Below are 11,802 nucleotides of genomic sequence, written 5' to 3'. Positions count from 1 at the left end.
ACTACACTGTCAATACTTGTATTCATATTGTCATTGAATTTATATTGTACGAATTGTTAAGTTATAATTGAGAATGCCTTATAATAATTGAGATAGTAGAAATATCCCGTTGAAACCATAGGATATGAACTGGATATTCGTGCCAAGACATTGGGTGATTTGTGCGCCAGTGTAAGACATGTCTGGGACATGCTTCGGCCACATTATAAGAGCTAGTGTGAGACCATCTCTAGGAAATGGCATCGGCATCCAGACGAGGGCTAGTGTAAGACATGTCTGGAACATGCTTCAGCCATATTATGAGTGCCAGAGTAAGACATGTCTGGGACATGCATTCGCCTCGACAAAGATAGCCAGTGTAAGACGTGTCTGGGAAACGCATCGGCTAAGAGTTGTGCTAGTGTAAGACATGTCTGGGACATGCATCAGCACGCATATAAGAGAGCCAGTGTAAGACCATGTCTGGGACATGGCATCAACAATATATCCCATGTGGAAGGTTCATAGAATATCCAGTAGTATTCCAAACGGTTCAATGGTGAAAGTTATAGTTCAATTTTGATAAAGAAAGGATGATCATGTTGTGAGCGTTACAGGTACCTATATGATAAGCATGAGTAACGAGCTTAATTTAGAAAATGAGACTCGAGTAGATGATAATGATTAAGTTAAGTTATGCTTACCTTTGAGCTATAAGCATGATGACAAAAGGTGTGATTGTTGTTGTATATTTATTTATATGCAACTTACTAAGCTTTATGCTTACTCTTTTTTCTTTCCCTCTTCTTTCAGTATCACCAGGCTAGCTTAAGGATCCCATAAAGTCAGAGATATCGATCACACTATCAGCCGCAACACTCAGTATAGTTTGATTTATATTTTTGAGGTGGCATGTATAGGGCTAGACTAGGATGTTGTATTAAGAGAATTATTCATGTATTTTGGCTCAAGTCAAAAGCCCTCCACTTTGTTTGAAGCCTGGAATAATGGCTATTATTCATTTTGATGAATGCATATAATGTTCTTTCTATGGATGAATTGGTGTCCATTGTGATGAAATTTGTATATTGATATTATATTGTGTAGGTTGTACAAAATGGCTTGGAACACAGCCTAGTTTGTCCACACGGGCGTGTGTCTAGGCCGTGTGTGATACACGGCTCACACCCATGGGTGTCCGTTATGGTCGTGCGTCCCCTGCACTTAAAAATTCAAAGTCATTTTAGTACACGGACAGGCCACACGGGCTTGTGCCCATGCCGTGTCATAAAGTTAGTATGCATGCTAGTGGTACACGGGCAAGAGACACGGCCGTGTGTCTTGGCTGTGTGAAAGATACGGTTATAGGGCACGGGTGTGTGCTTGGGCCGTGTGGTTTTGGCAGAATGTCCAGGTTTTCAGACATGGGTTCGAGACATGGTTGTGTCCCTATCACACGGTCATGTGTTCTATATCCACACGGGCGTGTGAGGTCTTGATGCATGAAATTTTTTAAGTTTTTTTTATGAGTTCTCGGTTGGGTTTTGAACCACCCCGGATGTATGTTTTGGACCTCGTAAACCCGTAAATGAGACTGATTGCTTGTGAAAAGAGAAGTTTTTAAATTGTTTGAGATTTCACGGCCCAGTTTTATACAGTTGGTTGAGGTTAAGTCAGGTAGCACCACAAACCCTATCCTAGCATCGGATACGGTCGAGAGGTGTTACAAATCACATTTCAACTGACCAGCTCACTCTAATAAAAACAACCAAGTCGATTTCGACTATCAAATAATAACATAACAAAATGCTCCTTTCTTCATGCTATTAAAATGACTGAAACACACAATCTTTCAAAATTCTCTTATCATGCTAATCAAGACCTTTACAATTGCATTAGCTCAAAGAAACAAAGACATCCCGATTGAATGTGTTGACTTTAATTAACTTACCTGAGAAAAGAAATCCATCATACTAATTGAAGCTTGTGGTTTCACCACTTATACCTTTGCCGATGTCAATTCCTTACACAAAAATTAGAGAAATCTAGATACCAAAATCACTACGTTTCTACGATCGAACCAGAAGCATAATCATAATAGACATAGTTATCACAAGCTGAAGAACACACTTTAAAGATAAGACATGGTTGATAATTCACGAAATAAGAATGATAGAAAAATCAAGATAAAGAAATCCAAGATATGATACCATACCAGAAGTTTGAGAACATAACTCACAAGAAGATAATAAAGATCTTGATAATTCCACAGAGAAAGCTAGAAGAAAAACGCTACTTACCGACTCTGGACTTCCTTCATAACATAAATAATATATTTCCCGGATATATAAAACAAAACCATAATCAGTAGAAACATAAGAAGAGTTTCACATAAATTTTTACCATCGACTTCATTCCAACATATCAGAATAGAATTCTGAAGAAATAAAGAAATGCTGATCATGAACCAACCAGACCAACAGAACTTTCATCTAACATTATAGTTAGCTAACATTCTCACATGATAACAATTTCACTAGAAAATGAACAGTCACATGTATCTCTAAGGATAAAAGAATATATAGAATACCCAGAAAAGATCATCATATTCATTTCAACTATAATTGTCACACACAAACATCTTTACTACTCAATTATCATTTCTCTGACTAATTCTGTCATCATGAACCCGCATCATTCCATTCACTAAGGAAAACCAATTTGGGAAAAATTTTAGCAAACACATACTTTAGACATCATATCTGAATAAGTCGATTAGCCAATTGATAAATGCCAAATTATACATATTTTTACCCCAAATACTTAGCATATTTATGGATGTTCATTGCTAGATTTGTGGATTTTAATGCTCTCAATCCGGTTATTTCATGTTTTGTACTCAGGAGAGCACTAAGAGTCAAAAGGAGCCAAAAACGAGCAAAAAAAGGGACAAAATAGACCAAATCGAGAAGATGACACGACCTAAGCCTTACCACACGGGGAGCTCACATGCCCGTGTCTTTTGAGGGTGTCGACCAAGGCTTTCACGATTCACACGGCCTAGCCATTGACCCACACGGCGGTGTGCAATTTAACGGATCGAACACGGCCTAACAATCACATCACACAACCGTGGCACACGGGCGTGTCCCTTTTTCAAGAAGCTGTATTTTACACGGAAAAGGATACTTAGGGAGGAAGAAAGCCAATCCAAAACCTATATAAACACCCTAAGTATGACTTAAAAATGGGGCCTCCCTCTAGAACTTTTCTGGAGTACAAAACCACACGCCGGGAATTACTTGAAGGAAGCTAGATGATCCATCCAAAAAGCCGGAGCTAATCCAAGACTGAAGATCTCTCTCAGAATTCCTTTATGGGTTTTAGAGTTTTCTTTATGTTTTGTTATTTTCATACTTTTGAGATGTACTCTTATTTTATTATGAACTAAACCCCTTAGATACCTAAGGGGGTTGAAACCTATGAGGGTCATGTTATTATTATCTGAACTGTATGATAAATACTTGATTTGCTCTTAATTATGTGTTCTTAATGCTTGAGTTAATATTTCGGGTATTGATTCATGATTTGATGTGCTTATGCAGATGAGCAAAAGTCCCTGTCTAAGAGTAGATTTGGCATAATTAAGTGGAGTTGATCGAACGCCTAGAAATAGGGTTACAAGATTTTGCCAGATTAGGGTGAAACCTAATATGGGAGTCCATAGATCGATTTACTGCTTCCCTAGGGGTTTTAATTAAGAAAGAGATTTCAATTAATTCAACTGAGGGTTAGGCGTTATTAGTCTCGAAACAGATAATAATATAGGTTAGGGAGTCTCACGGATCAAGTTAAGTGAATAAATCGTCTGGTTCAGAGTCAGATAACAAGTGAAATCTAGGTGGATTCCTCCTTGGGTGTCGTGTTTATCAATTACTTTTCTTCAAGTCTTTTTCCAAATTTTCTCTTTGCTTTAGTTTAATTAGTTAATTAGTTTAGTTAATTAGTTTAATAAACAACCCTCTTTACTTCTAGGTTAAATAATAAAAAGATAGTCATTACTAGTACTTTTAGTTCCTTTGGGTTCGACAATCCGATCTTGCCATTACTATACTATTGTTCGATAGGTGCGCTTGCCTTCTCGTCGTGATAATAGTTAGTCTAGGTTTGATCTTCATTATAAATATTTATTACTTATTACGAATCACGCGATCAAGTTTGTGGCGCTGTTGCCGGGGAAATAAAATATTAGGAACGCTAAATTTTTAGTACTTTAGCCATTTATTTTTCTTGCAATTTAATTTTATTTTTATTATTATAATTACTAATTAATTTACTTTTTCTTTCTCTTGGCAAGTTTTTATAGTTTATGACTAGAAGAAACCCGTCGGAACCATTACTTTTTGACGAAGAAATTGATCGCACAGTTCATAGAAACCAAAGAGAAATAAGGCACAACTTAAGATACACAGAAAATGAGCAAGAAGACAATACTCAACCCCCAACCGAAGAGATGGCTGAAAACCAAGGCAATCAGCTACCTCTTGTAATTATGGCTAATCAAAATCCTGCTCCATGTACTATGCATGACTATGCTAAACCTTCTTTAACAGGAACTGAATCTAGTATAGTTAGACCTACTATCGCTGCAAATAATTTCGAGCTGAAACCTAACACAATTCAGATGATACAGTAGTTTGTTCAGTTTGATGGTTTGCAGGATGAGGATCCCAACACTCACTTGGCGAATTTTCTGGAGTTTTACGACACTTTCAAAATTGATGGCATTTTTAATAATGCCATTCGCCTTCAGTTGTTCCCTTTCTCACTGAGAAACAAAGTTAAACAGTGGTTGAACTCGTTACCACGAGGGTCCATCACTACTTGGGAACAAATGAGCAAAAAATTTCTACTAAAATATATTTCACCGGCTAAAACGGCTAAGTTACGTAATGATATTTCTTATTTTGTGCAGATGGAATTAGAAACACTTTATGATGCATAGGAGAGATACAAGGATCTATTGCGAAGGTGCCCTGACCATGGGTTACCTCTATGGCTGCAAGTTCAAATGTTTTACAATTGGGTGAATCCCTCAACAAGACAAATGATTGACGTAGCTGCTAGAGGAACCATCAACAACAAAACACCTGAAGAGGCTTATGAATTCATTGAAGAAATGTCACTGAATAATTATCAGTGGCAAGTCATGAGGACTAAGCCAACAAAAACGGCCGGTGTTTATAACGTCACTCAGTTACTATGCTGACAAATCAGGTAGAACTTCTCAATAAAAAGATTGATGGTTTACTTGTTTCTACGTAGGTACATCCAGTAATGAGGTGTGACTCAAGTGGAGAAGGTGTGCATACAAAATATCAATCCTTCAATCCTACAACCGAAGAGGAACAAGTCAACTATATGGGTAACAATAACTTTAGATCTCAAAATAACCCATACAATAATACTTATAATGCAGGTTGGAGGAACCACCCAAATTTCTCCTAGGGTGGTCAAGGGAATCAAAAGCCACAAAATCCTCAGGGTTTTCAACAGCCACCGTATCAACAAGAGAAGAAACCGAACCTTGAAGAGATGCTCTCTAAATTCATCTCGGTATCAGAAACCCGTTTCCAAAATACCAAGACAGCACTTAAGAATCAACAAGCATCGATCAAAGGGCTCAAAAATCAGATAGGCCAGCTATCCAAACTAATCTCTGAATGACCACAAGGTATCTTACCAAGTAACACTAAACCTAACCCAAGGGAACACCTCAACGCAATTAGTACTTAAGATAAGGAAGGATTCATTGCGCCTGAGCCAGAATTGATGCAAGAAACTGTGGTGAGTAAAGGTAAAAGTGAGGTAAGTCATAACAAAATGGTGAATGAAGAATATAAACCTCGTGTCATATATCATAACGCGACAAGGAAAGACCGCTCAGATGAACAATTCAGTAAATTCCTTAAACTTTTGAAAAAATTACATATTAACTTACCGTTTATTGAAGCTTTGTCGCAGATGCCAAATGCAATGAAATTTTTAAAAGAGCTTTTAGTAAATAAGCGGAAGTTGGATGAAGCATCGCATGTGGAGTTAAACGCAGTCTGCTCAGCTATTTTACAGAATAAGCTACCTCACAAATTGAAAGATCCAGGGAGTTTTACAATTCCTTGCTTAATTGGTAGTTTAGATATAAGTCATGCATTAGCTGATTTAGGGGCTAGTATTAACGTCATGCCTTACAAAATGTTTAAGAAACTCGGTCTTGGGAAACCTAAACAAACTAGGATGAGCATTCAATTGGAAGATAAAACTATAAGATTCCCTAGGGGTATTATTGAAAATGTACTCGTGAAAGTAGATAAGTTCATATTCCCCGTTGATTTTATTGTTCTAGACGTAGAGGAGGATGATAACACCCCTTTGATTTTAGGGAGGCCCTTTTTAGCAACTGCTAAAACAATTATTGATGTTGGCACAGGTGAGCTCACGCTTCGTGTAGGAGACGACACGATCACCCTTCAAGCTCGTAATTCTGGCATCACATCAAACATTGAAGGTAACAGTACACACCAATCTACTAAAACTGACAATATGACTTTGCAAAAATTGAGCTTCCAAGAAGTTCACGAGCCATGTTCGAGAAATGATAGAGGACACATTCATGAAGAACAAAGGCTATGGATAGAGGAGCTAGACGAATGGCGAGCACACAAATCGAGAACACATGATAAATCGAAACTACGCCAAAATAAGACCGATACCTCTCCAAATCAACTTAAGGTTGGCGATAAAGTCTTACTAGATGCCGCAGATCCTCACATTGTCACTACCACACCGAATGAGGAAATCCCTCTTCCGGTACTCAGTATTTTTCCATTCGGTACAGTGGAGGTGAGTCATCCCAAGTTCGGCTCTTTTAAGGTAAACAACACCCGATTAAAACCTTGTTTTGTTAGGTCTGATAACAGGAACGAGGAGTACGAACTCCTTGAACCACCACGATTTTTCAATTGGAGAGGTAAGTCGAGCTTAGACTATAAATAAGTGCTTCTTGGGAGGCAACCCGAGCACTAACATATTTTGATTTCTTTATTTTTAATTTCTAACATTTTAAATCATTAACTTTATCTTTGAATTGCAAAGTTTTTCAGCACATACGGCCTGGCAGACGGGCATGCCTAAAGCCGTGGCCAGACAGCGGAAGAGACACGACCGTCTGATACAACCGTGTGGAAGCAGGGCATGATTTCCCCAAAACACGGGATGCGATAAATCTCCATAGCTATGAGACATGGCCGTGGATGAACTTGATAGGTGAACACGGACGTGGAAATAGAAAAACACGGGTGTGCTAGGGGCAAGGCTCAATTCTATTTCTTCGACACGGGCGTAAGACACATCCGTGCCACTAAGCCATGCACAACAATACACAGGCGTGGTACCCTAACACACGGGCGTGGGAGAAGCGAAAAAAGCTAGGCATGACCGTGAGACATAGCCGTGTGCCACACACGCCCAAGATACACGAGCGTGCGATAGTAGCCGAGCATGACCTAAATAGCAAAATTCGAAAAAAATGAGCTCACCTTCAGCGTACACGGGCATGGCCTTAGGCCGTGTGGCCCTCCCTTATATAAGCAAACCATTGTTCATCTTCTTTCCCCTTTCAAAACCCTAGTCGAACTCTCCCCTTCTCCACTCCCTAATCCCTATTCCGGCCACCATTCGCCAGATTCTCATTTCCTCAACCCCCAAACCATCCTAAATTCCATTCCCCCTGAATTAATCCTCACTTTCCTATCTCTTTTCCCTCCATTTTCCCTCCACACGGTTGTACCCCCACGCCACACGCCTGTGCTCGCTTTCAACATGCCCGTGAGCCACCCTACAGCAGCTTTTGATACATTATGTCATCATCGAGAGGCAAGAAGGCCGTGGTCCCGTCCTCAAAAAGACGTAGGGACCGGGTTCTTCCTCAGTACGTGCTACAGCTGAAGTTCAGCACCTGTTCATTGAGTTTCCGCAAGCTTCTTAGGAGGAGCTATTTCAGATACTACGCGTGCAACCCCTCACTACAGGTCGGTGCATCGATTGGGCTACCGTGGAACAAGTCCAGCTAGCTGATGCCATCTGCGCCCTCCTGCCACAGACTCGTGGGAACGTTTCTTCACTATTACCGAACCCACTTATTTAGAGCTAACATTAGAATTATGCACTACTTTTCATCTACAGGTGGTGATAACGACCAATGACGACCTCAGCTCCATTCAATTCTGATTAGGCAGTCTAGTTCGCGCGATAAGTGTCCCAGAGTTTGGAGTCGCTCTGGGACTTTACACCGATCAGTTTATGGAGGAGGACATGAATGCACTACCACGCAATATCCACATTTCTCCCTCCTTGTGCTCGAAGGCTTTGGCACCGCTCTCTTCCACCTACGACCCCAGTGCTTGAAGGCCTCAGCTCTAGCCCCTTCCCTATGCTATCTCCATGCCATATTGGCACACACATTGATCGGAAGGAGAGAGAGCATCGACTTCGTCAACACCCACGACGCCTACTATTTATGGTGCATGGCGAATGCACACGTGACTGACTTGGCATACTTCATCGCTTTCGCCATTCGCCATCAGACTGAGTGGCATCAGAAGGGAGTAATCTCTATTGGCCCCTATGTGACGTGCCTCGCCAGGCACTTCAGCCTCCTCAACACTGTGGCCCAGTCATCAGCGCTTACACTGATAGGTCAGATGTCCCCACAGGGCATCAAGACTATGTTACACATGAGGATGATCGAGCGCCAACGTGGGACCGATCCTCCTCAGTACCGTCTCACTCATGCCATTGACGAGGAAGATCTTGAGGACGTTCTTGATGATGTCCCCCCACAGCACGATGAGCCTTCTACCACGTCACCTAGGGAGCGACCAGTTCATGCGGTTGCTTTATTGGCACACCTTTCCGACCGACTCGCTCACTTTGAGCAGTATTGCACTACGCAGTTTGAGATGATTCACGAGCGAGATTAGTGACGTGATAGACAGATGGACGACATGCAGGCCATGATGCAGCAGCTGTGCCAGCACATTCATATCGCCGCTCCAACGCCACCACCTGAGGGCCCCGCTGACGAGGATTATTGAATCTTCCTATCTTTTTATTTTTATTCTCATTTTAATTTTATTATTTTCTTTTGGAAGACATATCTATATTAGTAAATTTTACTTTCTTCATTTTTCTGGTATTTCTAACAAGTAATCCCACTACGCTCTCTTCCACACCCACTCTTAATAATCTCTTCATGATTCTACAAACTTCCAAGCAAAGCTGCTAGGAATATCTTACGGAATGAGGAAACAAATAGGGAACAATACCTCACGAGTGCCATGTTCAACGACCCAATTTCTTCATCTAGCAACGAACAGTGGCATCTACCACTTTCTCCAAACACTCCAGCCTCAGAATCAAGCTCCGCATCCATAAACCAAGGAGTTTCACCTCTTTCCCTCTTATGATTTTCTTTATTTTGAATATTCTATCTTTGTACATTGAGGGCAATGTACATCTTAAGTGTGGTGGGGGGTGAACATGAACATGCTGCCTAACTTTTTGCATTATTCTCAAATCCCTGAATTTGGGCTTGTGCTTAAGTGATTTTCTCATAATATTGATCGAATGAATATTGATTGATCTATAATTATTGTTGATATGTCATGAATTAGATCATGAGAATTATGTATGATTACTTGATTATAGGGCATTAGAGAATCGAGCATGATAAATTGATATTTTAAGAACTAAAATTTTTAGATTATTTTTCTAAATTGAGGTATTATCTTGAAATCTTAAGTATACAGGAATGGCATCACAAACCCAAATTTTTGGTGAGATTTTTTAGCCTTTTGATCATATAACTTTCTTTCTTGCTAACTTCTTTTGTAGTTTGAGTATGTCAACATTGAACTGTTATTCTAGAACTTGCTTCAATTATACATGTCGAGATCACACGTATGATTTGATATACTGAGATGATAAAGGCACTTAGGATTTAACCCACTTACTCCATAACAGCTGTCCCACATAATTAAACCCTCAGTGAACCCCCTTGAGCCTACTAACCCTTTTTATTGAGTAACCCTCATATTAACCCATTAACCCATTATTGTTGAAGTCCTCTTACTTAATTTACTTTTTTTTATCGAGATTAAATTTAATATTGTTACCTCACTATGTTCACCATTTTTTGTTATTGAATCATGAAGTATGATTTCTATATTGTATTAACTTGATTTGTTCTTAAAAAAAAACTCAATATTATTATTGTAATCCTCAGCAAGCTAAAGTTGTCATGAAAAAAAAAGAGAGCTCATGTAATATAGTTCTAGAAATTTGTTTGTGATTCAGTAATTAAGTTTTTGATAGTGGGGTAATATATTGAAATTATCTCGATTCTAACCTTTTTCTTTCCAGCTTGTATCCATACCCGTAACCTAAACCCCGTTACAACTATGCAAAGACCTTTTGATTTATGTATCATATCATTTACAAGTGGTGGAGATTTGATTTTCATGCAAGCTTATGGTAATAACTTCTCATGTTAGACAATCGAGTGCTTAATCTTGAACCTTAAACACTTTGAGTGATTTGAGTAAATCTTTAGTGAGGATGTCATCTCTTGTATATTTAGGACTAAAGTTAATTACTTAAAGGAAGGAGATTACCTATGATTTTATTATCAAAATATTTGGTTTAGATTGTTTGAGGCTTTTAATACCCCTATAGTTAATTCTCACTATATTTCCGTGGAATAATTTGTAACATTATCAGTAATGATTATGTGAAAGGAATGAATTATAGCAGTAAATGAGAGTTTTACTTGAGGACAAGCAAATACTTAAGTGTGGGGGTATTTGATAAATGCCAAATTATACATATTTTTACCCCAAATACTTAGCATATTTATCGATGTTTATTACTAGATTTGTGGATTTTGGTGCTCTTAATCCGGTTATTTCATGTTTTGTACTCAGGAGAGCACCAAGAGTCAAAAGGAGTCAAAAATGAGCAAAAAAGGGACAAAACAGACCAAGTCGAGAAGATGACACAGCCTAAGCCTTGCCACACGGGCAGCTCACACACCTGTGTCTTTCGAGGGTGTCGACCAAGGCTTTCACGATTCACACGGCCTGGCTATTGACCCACACGGCCGTGTGCAATTTAACAGATCAAACATGGCCTGGCAATCACATCACATGGCCGTGGCACATGAGCGTGTCCCTTTTTCAAGAAGCTGTATTTTACACAGAAGAGGATACTTAGAGAGGAAGAAAGCCAATCCAAAGCCTATATAAACACCCTAAGTATGACTTAGAACGGGGGCCTCCCTCTAGAACTTTTCTTGAGTACAAAACCACACTCCGGGAATTACTTAAAGGAAGCCAGAATATCCATCCCAAAAGCCGGAGCTAATCCAAGACTGAAGATCTCTCTCAGAATTCCTTCAGGGGTTTTAGAGTTTTCTTTATGTTTTGTTATTTTAATACTTTTGAGATGTACTCTTATTTTATTATGAACTAAACCCCTTAGATACCTAAGGGGGTTGAAACCTATGATGGATCTTGTTATTATTATCTGAACTGTATGATAAATACTTGATTTGTTTTTAATTATATGTTCTTAATGCTTGAGTTAATATTCTGGGTATTGATTCATGATTTGATGTGCTTATGCAGATGAGCAAAAGTCCCTGTCTAAGAGTAGATTTGGCATAATTAAGCAGAGTTGATTGAACGCCTAAAAATAAGGTTATGATAT

The 11,802-nt window shown here is 39.2% G+C and overlaps 1 non-coding gene across 1 annotated transcript; it reads right to left on the bottom strand.

The window, feature by feature from the left end:
* Positions 1-4,921: 4,921 nt before the first annotated feature.
* On the bottom strand, positions 4,922-5,028 carry LOC121205282 (small nucleolar RNA R71). Its single transcript, XR_005900366.1, has one exon. It is a non-coding gene; the product is annotated as a small nucleolar RNA R71 (small nucleolar RNA).
* Between the last annotated feature and the right edge of the window lie 6,774 nt (positions 5,029-11,802).

This window comes from Gossypium hirsutum, chromosome A08 (genome assembly GCF_007990345.1).
Source record: "Gossypium hirsutum isolate 1008001.06 chromosome A08, Gossypium_hirsutum_v2.1, whole genome shotgun sequence".
Taxonomy (NCBI): domain Eukaryota; kingdom Viridiplantae; phylum Streptophyta; class Magnoliopsida; order Malvales; family Malvaceae; genus Gossypium; species Gossypium hirsutum.
The sequence above is the reverse complement of the archived record's forward strand: the minus strand, read 5'-3'. Positions and strand labels throughout refer to the sequence as shown.